This window comes from Salvelinus fontinalis, chromosome 34 (genome assembly GCF_029448725.1).
Source record: "Salvelinus fontinalis isolate EN_2023a chromosome 34, ASM2944872v1, whole genome shotgun sequence".
NCBI lineage: Eukaryota > Metazoa > Chordata > Actinopteri > Salmoniformes > Salmonidae > Salvelinus > Salvelinus fontinalis.
Window position 1 is genome coordinate 16,293,193 of NC_074698.1, and position 12,737 is coordinate 16,305,929.

The 12,737-nt window shown below is 42.0% G+C and overlaps 1 protein-coding gene across 1 annotated transcript in view; it reads right to left on the reverse strand.

The window, feature by feature from the left end:
- Positions 1-12,737, reverse strand: part of LOC129833294 (E3 ubiquitin-protein ligase SMURF2) — a 56,755-nt gene that overhangs the window by 43,102 nt on the left and 916 nt on the right. The window lies entirely within an intron of this gene.

A 12,737-nucleotide genomic window follows, 5' to 3' on the forward strand; every position in this document is an offset into this window, starting at 1 on the left:
TGTCCTTAAGACAGTCAAACAGCAAAAAATACTTGCTGAATTAAGTGTAATTCTATTTAAAAAGGAGAAGGGGCATAATGTTAGGTGACTTTCTAACTAGCCAACTACCGGACATGACACTCTTCAGAAATAGACATTTTAAAACAGTAATTCTCTTTGCTCACATGCAAAAATTATTTACAGGAAGCCTTGGCATATTTGTTCAACTTTAGTGGAAATGCCATTTGAAATGTGATCTGGTGTGAATATAAACATCTCGTGATCTACCTCCTCAGAGGACCAAGGGCTCAACGGCAGGCTGGGCACAGACAGATACTTTGTGTCAGCTGTGAGTGCCTTGCGGGTTTTCACACCAAGCATCCCATAACACTGGTGACTTAGAGACCCCTATCTGCTCAAGGTTAGAGAGGTATGGGTTAATCACATCAATCCAGGTTTACAGCAGAGCCCAGGAACATTCTAGGTACCCCACCACCTTTTCCTGGAAACGGAAACAAGTCTGGATATCTAGTGTAGAGGTCGACCAATTTAATTAGGGACGATTTCAAGTTTTCATAACAATCGGTAATCGGCCTTTTTGGATGCCAATTATGGCCGATTACATTGCAATCCACGAGGAGACTGCGTAGCAGGCTGACCACCTGTTACGCGAGCAAAGCATCAAAAGGACCTTGTGGCTGTAAGGAGCCAAGGTAAGTTGCTAGCTAGCATTAAACTTATCTTATAAAAAAACTATCAATCTTCACAATCACTAGTTAACTACACATGGTTTATGATATTACTAGTTTATCTAGCTTGTTCTGCATTGCATATAATCAATGCGGTGCCTGTTAATTTATCATCGAATCACAGCCTTCTTCAACTTCGCCAAACGGGTGATGATTTAACAAAAGCGCATTTGCGAAAAAAGCACAATAGTTGCAGTAATGTACCTAACCATAAACATCAATGCCTTTCTTAAAATCAATACACAAGTATATATTTTTAAACCTGCACACGTAGTTAAAAGAAATTCATGTTAGCAGGCAATATTAACTAGGGAGGAAATTGTGTCACTTCTCTTGGGTTCAGTGCAAACAGAGTCAGGGTATATACAGCAGTTTGGGCCGCCTGGCTCGTTGCGAACTGTTGAAAAGCCATTTCTTCCTAACAAAGACCGTAATTAATTTGCCAGAATTGTACATAATTATGACATAACATTGAAGGTTGTGCAATGTAACAGCAATATTTAGACTTAGGGTTGCCACCCGTTCGATAAAATATGGAACGGTTCCGTATTTCAGTGAAAGAATAAACGTTTTGTTTTCGAAATGATAGTTTCCGGATTTGACCATATTAATGACCAAAGGCTCGTATTTCTGCATGTTTATTATATTATAATTAAGTATATGATTTGATATTTGATAGAGCAGCCTGACTGAGCGGTGGTAGGCAGCAGCATGCTCGTAAGAATTCATTCAAACAGCAGCTCTTAGCAATGCTTGAAGCACAGCGCTGTTTATGACTTCAAGCCTATCAACTCCCGAGATTAGGCTGGCAATACTAAAGTGCCTATAAGAACATCCAATAGTCAAAGGTATATGAAATACAAACGGTATAGAGAGAAATAGTTGACACGTCATAATTCCTATAACTACAACCTAAAACTTCTTAACTGGGAATATTGAAGAACTGGGAATATTGAACCACCAGCTTTCATATGTTCTCATGTTCTGAGCAAGGAACTTAAACGTTAGCTTTTTTACATGGCACATATTGCACTTTTACTTTCTTCTCCAACACTGTGTTTTTGCATTATTGAGCATGTTTCATTATTTATTTGAGACTAAATTGATTTTATTTATGTTTTATATTAAGTTAAAATAAAAGTGTTCATTGTTTATTTAGTATTGTTGTAATTGTAATTTATTACAAATATATATATAAAAATTGTCCGATTAATCGGTATAAGCTTTTTTTGATCCTCCAATTATCGTTATCGGCGTTGAAAAATCATAAATCGGTCGACCTCTAATCTAATCTAGTAAAACTCACCTGAGCAAACCATTACCTCCCCGAACCACAGAAAAAGAAAACAAGAATCACAAACAAGTAAAACTGATCACAAAATTAACTTAGTAAAAACCGTTCAAGAGTACAGTACCCAGGGATCCCCAGCAAAGTGGAACCCTGAGTGATGGAGCATAGCCTAAGTGATGAAGAATAATGGGGTCATGTGTACCTTTGCTCCTGTGTTAGTGGGAGGAAGGTCTGGTCTGGCAAGGTCAGACTAAACAACAGAGATGAGGAGGGCTGAGTGTCTGACTTAAGGCACTTGGTCATGCTACAGGCCCCTCTGTCCTGTTCTAAAGACTGCTACTGTACATGACCTGTTACACTGTGTGGATTCATATTTATTTATTTTACCTTTATTTAACTAGGCAAGTCAGTTAAGAACAAATTCTTATTTTCAATGACGGCCTAGGAACAGTGTTTCAGTGGCAGAACGACAGATTTTTTTTACCTTGTCAGCATGGGGATTCGAACTTGCAACCTTTTGGTTACAAGTCCAACGCACTAGGCTACCTGCCACGCGGCAGTCTTGTCTTGTGTGGATTCATAGACATGTCTGAAGTAAGGCTCTTTTCTGGATCAAAAAAAAGGCTTAGGTGGTGGGCGTGGCAGGGTGCGCGGTCGGCTCAGCAAATAAAAAAACGAAATAGAGGCCCCCCATCTTGCTGGTGTAGAGAAGATTAAAACTTTTAAGCCAATTTCCTGCAATTAAAAAAAACTAAATCCATGCAGTTGAAATACATTTTTGCAGTTTTGAAGCGAATTTCCTGCAAATCTATACATTTTGCCACGGCTAATGCTGTGCTCTTTTACTCAAACATACTACAATATATACTGCTATATTCATTTCTTTTGGAATTTTCAATTCTCCCTGACCGTTGACCTTTTATTTTGGTGATTGTTAGTTCAAAGATTAAATTATGAAAAAATATATAGGTCCATTATATTTTCTACATACTTTATATTTGGTTTAAGTCATTAAAGTTTACACTGAAAGTGTCTTTACATCCCGAAAATTAACCCCAAAAAACACACACACACATAAACTCAGAAAAAAAAGAAACGCTCTCTCACTGTCAACTGCGCTTATTTTCAGCAAACTAAACGTGTAAATATTTGTATGAACATAAGATTCAACTGAAACATAGACTGAAAAAGTTCCACAGACATGTGACGAACAGAAATTGAATAATGTGTCCCTGAACAAAGGCGGGGTCAAAATCAAAAGTAACAGTCAGTATCTGGTGTGGCCACCAGCTGCATTAAGTACTGCAGTGCATCTCCTCCTCATGGACTGCACCAGATTTGCCAGTTCTTGCTGTGAGATGTTACCCCACTCTTCCACCAAGGCACCTGCAAGTTCCCGGACATTTCTGGGGGGAATGGCGCTAGCCCTCACCCTTCGATCCAACAGTTCCCAGACAAACTCAATGGGATTGAGATCCGGGCTCTTCGCTGGCCATGGCAGAACACTGACATTCCTGTCTTGCAGAAAATCACGCACAGAACGAGCAGTATGGCTGGTGGCATTGTCATGCTGGAGGGTCATGTCAGGATGAGCCTGCAGGAAAGGTACCACATGAGGGAGGAGGATGTCTTCCCTGTAACGCACAGCGTTGAGATTGCCTGCAATAACAACAAGCTCAGTCCGATGATGCTGTGACACACCGCCCCAGACCGTGACTACCCTCCACCTCCAAAACGATCCCGCTCCAGAGTACAGGCCTCGGTGTTCCTTCGACGATTAACGCGAATCCGACCATCAACCCTGGCGAGACAAAACCGCGACTCATCAGTGAAGATAACTTTTTCCCAGTCCTGTATGGTCCAGCGACGGTTTGTGCCCATAGGCGACGTTGTTGCCAGTGATGTCTGATGAGTACCTGCCTTACAACAGGCCTACAAGCCCTCAGTCCAGCCTTTTTCAGCCTATTGCAGACAATCTGAGCACTGATGGAGGGATTGTGCATTCCTGCTATAACTCGGGCAGTTGTTGTTGCCATCCTGTACCTGTTCGGATGTACCGATCCTGTGCAGATGTTGTTACACGTGTTCTGCCACTGCGAGGACGATCAGCTGTCCGTCCTGTCTCGCTGTAGCGCGGTCTTAGGCGTCTCACAGTACGGACATTGCAATTTATTGCCCTGGCCACATCTGCAGTCCTAATGCCTCCTTGCAGCATGCCTAAAGCACGTTCACACAGATGTGCAGGGACCCTGGGCGTCTTTCTTTTGGTGTTTTTCAGAGTCAGTAGAAAGGCCTCTTCATTGTCCTAAGTTTTCATAACTGTGACCTTAATTGCCTACCATCTGTAAGCTGTTAGTGTCTTAATAACCGTTCCACAGGTGCATTAAATGTTTATGGTTCATTGAACAAGCATGCGAAACAGTGTTTAAACGCTTTACAATGAAGATCTGTGAATTTATTTGGATTTTTACTAATTATCTTTGAAAGACAGGGTCGTGAAAAAGGTACGTAATTTCTTTTGCTGAGTTAATATACACTGCTCAAAAAAATAAAGGGAACACTAAAATAACACATCCTAGATCTGAATGAATGAAATATTCTTATTAAATACTTTTTTCTTTACATAGTTGAATGTGCTGACAACAAAATCACACAAAAATTATCAATGGAAATCAAATTAATCAACCCATGGAGGTCTGGATTTGGAGTCACACTCAAAATTAAAGTGTAAAACCACACTACAGGCTGGTCCAATTTTGATTTAATGTCCTTAAAACTAGTCAAAATGAGGCTCAGTAGTGTGTGTGGCCTCCACGTGCCTGTATGACCTCCCTACAACGCCTGGGCATGCTCCTGATGAGGTGGCGGATGGTCTCCTGAGGGATCTCCTCCCAGACCTGTACTAAAGCATCCGCCAACTCCTGGACAGTCTGTGGAGCAACGTGGCGTTGGTGGATGGAGCGAGACATGATGTCCCAGATGTGCTCAATTGGATTCAGGTCTGGGGAACGGGCGGTCCATAGCATCAATGCCTTCCTCTTGCAGGAACTGCTGACACACTGCAGCCACATGAGGTCTAGCATGGTCTTGCATTAGGAGGAACCCAGGGCCAACCGCACCAGCATATGGTCTCACAAGGGGTCTGAGCATCTCATCTCGGTACCTAATGGCAGTCAGGCTACCTCTGGCGAGCACATTGAGGGCTGTGCGGCCACCCAAAGAAATGCCACCCCACGACTGACCCACCGCCAAACCGGTCATGCTGGAGGATGTTGCAGGCAGCAGAACGTTCTCCACGGCGTCTCCAGACTCTGTCACGTCTGTCACATGTGCTCATGTGCTCAGTGTGAACCTGCTTTCATCTGTGAAGAGCACAGGGCGCCAGTGGCGAATTTGCCAATCTTGGTGTTCTCTGGCAAATGCCAAACGTCCTGCACGGTGTTGGGCTGTAAGCACAACCCCCACCTGTGGACGTCGGGCCCTCATGGAGTCTGTTTCTGACCGTTTGAGCAGACACATGCCCATTTGTGGCCTGCTGGAGGTCATTTTACAGGGCTCTGGCAGTGCTCCTCCTTGCACAAAGGCGGAGGTAGCGGTCCTGCAGCTGGGTTGTTGCCCTCCTTACGGCCTCCTCCACGTCTCCTGATGTACTGGCCTGTCTCCTGGTAGCACCTACATGCTCTGGACACTACGCTGACAGACACAGCAAACCTTCTTGCCACAGCTCGCATTGATGTGCCATCCTGGATGAGCTGCACTACCTGAGCCACTTGTGTGGGTTGTAGACTCCGTCTCATGCTACCACTAGAGTGAAAGCACCGCCAGCATTCAAAAGTGACCAAAACATCAACCAGGAAGCATAGGAACTGAGAAGTGGTCTGTGGTCACCACCTGCAGAACCACTCCTTTATTGGGGGTGTCTTGCTAATTGCCTATTATTTCCACCTTTTGTCTATTCCATTTGCACAACAGCATGTGAAATTTATTGTCAATCAGTGTTGCTTCCTAAGTGGACAGTTTGATTTCACAGAAGTGTGATTTACTTGGAGTTACATTGTGTTGTTTAAGTGTTCCCTTTATTTTTTTGAGCAGTGTATATATATATATATATATATATTTATCACAGGAGGCTGCTGAGGGGAGGACGGCTCATAATAATGGCCAGAATGGAGCTAATGGAATGGTATCATTCAGCTCCAGCCATTACCACAAGCCTGTCCTCCCCAATTAAAGTGCAACCAACATCCTGTGAGAAAGATATATATATATATATATATATATATATATATATATATATATAGAGAGGGAGAGAGAGATTTGCCCTTGAGCAAGGCACTTACCCCTAATTTGCTCCAGAGGCACCATATAACTATGGCTGACCCTGTAAAACAACACATTTCACTGCAGCTATACAACATATAACGCTAGTTAGCATCAGCTCGCGAAACTACCTCGAACTTCCTTCATATTGCACGCAGACATACATTTTTAAAAAGTATTTCCATAATCTCGCATTATCCCTTTAAGACACTAGATATTACGACTAGCCTACATTGGTCAAGGGAGTGAGACCGAACACAACTCATTTCTAAGTACCCAATACTTTCCCTGTACTATTTAACTGAAAAACAACAAGGGCATCTAAAGTGAATCATAGTGAAAAAATACCCCAAAGTGACATTTCTCACTTCAAAGGCAGCGTTTGAGAAAAGAGCGCGAATAGGGATAGGGAGGAAAATAATGGAGTTCAGGCAGCAGTGATGAGGAGCCTGCAGACAAGCATCAGATTCATTCTCACTAGAGCTCCCCCTCACCGCTAAACCAATTCTGACCCAATAACCGGCTCTGCCAGGTTAACACATCAGGCCTTTGAAGGACAGTGTTTCCTCTGTTAGACAGTAAGGTGGAGGGGCGCTTGTAAATAATGTCAGCCGCTGCCTGGAGAGCACTCATCAGAGAGGGGCTGGCTGCAGACGTTCTGTCGACTGATTCTCACGCTCAGCACCTGCTTATCATTGGATGCCCTCTGGTTTCACAAAGAACATAATCTACAGAGGCAAGACAGAGCGGAGTATAGACAGACGGGTTGGTTGACAACGTCAAAACAATGATGCACTCACATCTAAGAGGCAAAAGGCCGTGTTATGATTCTGAACGGTCAGATGGCAGCTTCTTGCCCTTGTTGTAGCTGTGGGGAATCATAGGTGGCTGTTTCAGCTAGTTGTCTTGTTTTGCAGTGTTTTGACGTATGTCATGGCTATGCCAACATGGCTAAAATTCGCTAGCTAGCTAATCAACAACTAACGATGCTTTTGAGAGACACCAGTGTTTATTGGGCAAATGTATTTATGTTCTCAATAAACATTAAGATGAAATATGGTTTACATGTCAATAATTCTTTGTAAGCCAACCCCATCTGTGCTGCCCCAAAGTTGTGCACGCATCAGTTCGTTTAGTAAACAACCCACCTGTCTATAGAAAGGGGAATGTGAGGTGGTCTGTGCATTTAGTTTCTAAATCAGACAAGGAAACTATAATCCATTAACCTGACTTGAATGGAATGTATTGAGTCAGTGAGATAAGCACACAAACCAACCTAAGCCAGCATTAAGTTCAATAAAGAACTCTGAAGTTGGGAAAACAATCCACCACTGAAGATAATAAAGCTCTGTCTGATGGGCCACCCTATGCACGGCCTAGCTGGGAGCACCACTCTCCTAAGGTCCACCACTGACTGATTGCTCAAACACATTGCACTGTAGAGAGGACAGTCCTCATAATCCCCCCAGCAATCTGTGCAAAACATGAGGACCAACAGACAGTCCTACTGCGTAATAGGACTGCAATTCTTCACTTTATTATTAATATGAACCTCAAAGGGAGTTTCTCTTGTCTGCTCCCCACCTGTCAGGGGTGACATTTGGACAAATGTTCATCTGTAAAGAGCTTCCTCTCCGATGCTGCCCACTAAGCCTCTATTGCTGGCAGCGGTTTGTGAGTGTGACCGCAGAAGCCTTCGTCCTCGTTGAAGAGCAGCTGAACCAACAGGAAAGCCAACCCCAGTCAATTAATTTATGGAAAAATTGCAATTATTGGAGGGCCCTCAGCGGGGGAAGGAAAACATTTACAAATGACGCGCAATAATTGCTATTATTTTGTTTTCCTTTTCTTTAAGCAAAATGTGGAACTGTTCTGCAATGGAGTAGCAAAGTCAACAGTTCCCCACATGTACCTAATCATTGTGTATTTACGATGTATCCCATCTGAACACCCAGATGACGAAAATCACTTCCATACAGGCACTCTGTAAAACGGCCTGAGTCACATGAACACACCAGGCAGACTCGGCACACATTTAGAACTCTTGATCATTAAGTGCTGTGCCTCTGTCGCACCATCTGTGCCCAGCTGCAAGTTTTCCCCCACTACCTAACATGTTAACCGAAACGGTATACTAAGCACTACAGAGAAATGGATCCTTCAATCAGATTTGTACAGCGAGAGAATGTTTAGTCTCGCAACCTATTGTCACAAGATTATTTTTTGGGCCGCTTTGATTTAAATGAGACAAGTGCATCTGTGTTCTTTCAACAGCCCATTTTATAAGATCCCAGCGAGGTAGCTAGCAACTATAATCGACTAAATAAAATGTAGACATTTCAATAGGTAAACCTGACAAAGCTGCAGCTTTGTTCAATGCTGTCCTCAATAGTAGCTGGTTCCCAGTCAAAAGAAAGATCCAAAACCACTGACTGAGTCAGAGAAAAACCCAGCACCACACGACAGCTTTCTCTCTCACTGAGGGTGGGGGTGACACGCGCTTAGGACTGGGAGGGGAGCAGTTTACAGTCGGAAAGAACAGGACTGAGTGACTCACAGAAAGAAAGAAAGGGGGATGCTTTTGTGGAGAATGCTAGACAATCCCATAGAGTAAGCTCTTCCCTCTTTCCTGTACATGGCAAAACCCAGAAGAGTAATATGCATGCTAAACAAAGAGTTGAATCAACTAACAAAGGGTCAGACAATAAAACTAAGAACAGGTGGCCCTTATATTTTTTTTTAGAACCTATTGCTAAGCGTTTCGTTTTACTGATGCTATGGAGATCTCTTAATCAATGTCTGTGCTGTTCAAATCTGTTGGTGGGTGAGGCAAATTCAGCTCTCGGCTACAAACAGCTGGGGATCAGAGGCCTCAGTGTTAAAATGGAGGGATCACTTCTCCCTTCCACAGCTTCTTTGTTCAAATGACTTTATGGGAGACATAAGTTAGCATGTGCTGTGTCCTGACAAATTTATGGCTGTTTGGAATGGATACCATTTGGTCATGAACCATGTTTGAGTAATACAATTTAGAGCTGATCAGATTAGGTGCTCCGCATTGAGCCATATTTTAACGCTGTAATTTATTACTTACCGGATCATGTATTGTGCCATTAACCATGTTTGTGTGACATAATTTAAGAGTGATCAGCTGTAGAGCCTAATGGAAAGCTGTCTTGTGTATTCAAGGGGCAATTCTCACCACAAGTGTTAGTTTTAGCGGCTTGCTTGCCATATTTTTCCAGTTTAAAAGCTGGCAACTGTCTGCAACATCTGGTTCGAATGGATGGGGGGGTATGTCAGCAAGGAGAAGCTCAGAGGAACGCAAACAGCGACAAGACTGCTCACATGTAACAACTCATCATTCAGGGTTTACCCAATAACAAACTCATCAACAGCAATGTGTCAAAGTCAACAAGCTGCTATTATCAATTCACAACTCATGCTCAGACCTATATTACTTATACAAACTCACCTATCAGTAAGTAAACACATTAGATTTTCACAATCATGTCATCTTATTATGCCCAAATAGTGATGATTAAGTATATACAATATTTGACAGATGGAGAATGGAGAAAGATGGAGAACAAGCTATGAAGGAAAAATATGAGTTTTGGTGAAGGTACAGCCAACTAGCGCAAAAATAATATTGCGATATTGTCCAAACGATATATCGTCAAATAAAAGCCCGATATGTAACGGCATGTCCGATTAATTAGGGCCGATTTCAAGTGTTCATAACAATCGGCAATCGGCATTTTTGGACGCCGATTATGGCCGATTACATTGCACTCCACGAGAAGACTGTGGCAGGCTGACCACCTGTTACACGAGTGGAGCAAGGAGCCAAGGTAAGTTGCTAGCTAGCATTAAACTTAATGTATAAAAAAATCAATCTTAACATAATCACTAGTTAAACTAGTAATATCATCAACCATGTGTAGTTATCTAGCTTGTCCCGTGTTGCATATAATCAATGCAGTGTCTATTTATCATCGAATCACAGCCTACTTCACCAAACGGGTGATGATTTAACATGCGCATTCACGAAAAAAGCACCGTCGTTGCACCAATGTGTACCTAACCATAAACATCAAAGCCTTTCATAAAATCAATACACAAGCACATTAACCTACATATTTAGTTGCCTGCTAACACGAATTTCTTTTACCTAGGGAAATTGTGTCACTTCTTTTTCGTTCTTTGCAAGTAGAGTTAGGGTATATGCAGCAGTTTGGGCCACCTAGCTCGTTGCGAACTGTGTGAAGACCATTTCTTCCTAACAAAGACCGTAATTAATTTGACGGTTGCGCAATGTAACAGCAATATTTAGACTTAGGGTTGCCGCCCGTTCGATAAAATACAGAAAGGTTCCGTATTTCACTGAAAGAAATTGCGTGTTTATTATAATTAAGTCTATGATTTGATATACCAGTCGTGGTAGGCAGCAGCAGGCTCGTAAGCATTCATTCAAACAGCACTTTCCTGCATTTCCCAGCAGCTCTTCGCTGTGCTTCAAGCATTGCGCTGTTTATGACTTCAAGCCTATCAACTCCCAAGATTAGGCTGGCAATACTATGGTGCCTATAAGAACATCCAATAGTTAAAGGTATATGAAATACAAATGGAGAGAATAGAGAAATAGTCCTATAATATCTACAACCTAAAGCTTCTTAATGAGGAATATTGAAGACTCATGTTAAAAGGAACCACCAGCTTTCATATGTTCTGAAGGAACTTAAACGTTAGCTTTTTTACATGGCACATATTGCACTTTTACTTTCTTCTCAAATTGTTTTTGCATTATTTAAACGAAATTGAACATGTCTCATTTTTTTGAGACATTTTAATGTATGTATTATATTAAGTTAAAATAGTGTTAATTCAGTAATGTTGTAATTGTCATCACAAATACATATATAAAAATCTGCATCGTTTTTTTTGGTCCTCCAATAAGCGGTATCGGCATTGAAAAATCATAATCAGTCGACCTCTACAATCGATCCCCCCCAATCACTAATGGGTAGTCAGGTAAGGAGGACATACCACCACAGCACTGACTCGCTAAAAAAGTCCTTCCGTTCAACTGACAGACATGTGGAAGACAGGCAGAAAAGCAAATATGAAAGTAGTTAAGTGTGCAAATACACATTGTGTAATGTCAGGAAAAGAGGTCCATGTGATCATACTCTCCTTGTTTTTGACAGTGATTTCACATTCTTACTATTTCTCCAAGACACCAATGCAGTCAATCTCTAAGTGGAACGACAGACTAATTCACAGTGGGTAATTTACAAAGTTCAAGAAAAAAAAGTGACAGAAAACAGTGTTGCACTTGACCATTTAGTTTGGACAAACAAAACAGACACCGAAATCTGTCTTAAGTTCAGGATATTACGTTGGAAACATTTCAATGGGGCTATCTAGTTCAAACCTGGTTACCGCACCAGTAGAATTTGTGCAGAAAAGTTCTCACATTTGGACAAATTCACAGGTTGTCAGAACTTTCAATGTGCTTTACTTTCCATGCTTAAAGCTGCGTTTACAATGCTGCCGAACTCTGATCTTTTCACCAATTAGTCTTTTGAGCAATCAGATCTTTTGCCCAAAAATTGGGCAAAAGATCCGAATTGGGCTTCCTGTGCAAACGAGGCCTCTGTAGCACAGGTGATTTAAGCAACACCATTGAGAGTAATCTCTTTTCACCATCAGGCAGATCTCTCTCACTTATGTCCAGAGACACCCTGCACTACACGCATTTCTATCAGAAACAGCACTAGCTTAAATATTTAATTTGGCTCTTCCTGGTGATTGGAAAGGCCTGGAATTTGACTCGGCCCTGAACCTGGAGGTACATCAAACACAACTGCTGTCATCCCCCTCTCCCAGTCAAAACAATGTCCTCTCATGTAAACGTTTCACTGTTTGTGTTGAAATTGTAAAAAAAAACAAATAAGAGCGACCCAGCAAGTGCGTTGATACCCTGTTTGCATCACAGCATTCTGTGGGGGATTGATCCCCACTTTGCAGTATGATGTGCAATGTCTGGGAGATATGCTGCGTTTACACTTACAGCCCAATTCCCATCTTTTTCCACAAATTTCCCCCCCAGCAATAATTGTGTAAAAGATCGGAATTAGTCTGCCTGTGTAAACGCAGCCATAGTCTCTCCATCTAGCTCATTTAGTCGCCATCTATGCTTCAATTATACAGATTGTGTAGTAGCAATGGCATTGTTTTATTAGCTAGATTAATAGCACAACAAATAAGTCATGTGGGACAGTGACACTTATGGCAAATAATGAGAATGTTAGTTACCCACATGATTATTACTATGGTATATGTTTAGTTTAAAAATGAAAGAGGGTAATCTATCCTAACAGTGTTCTTACACA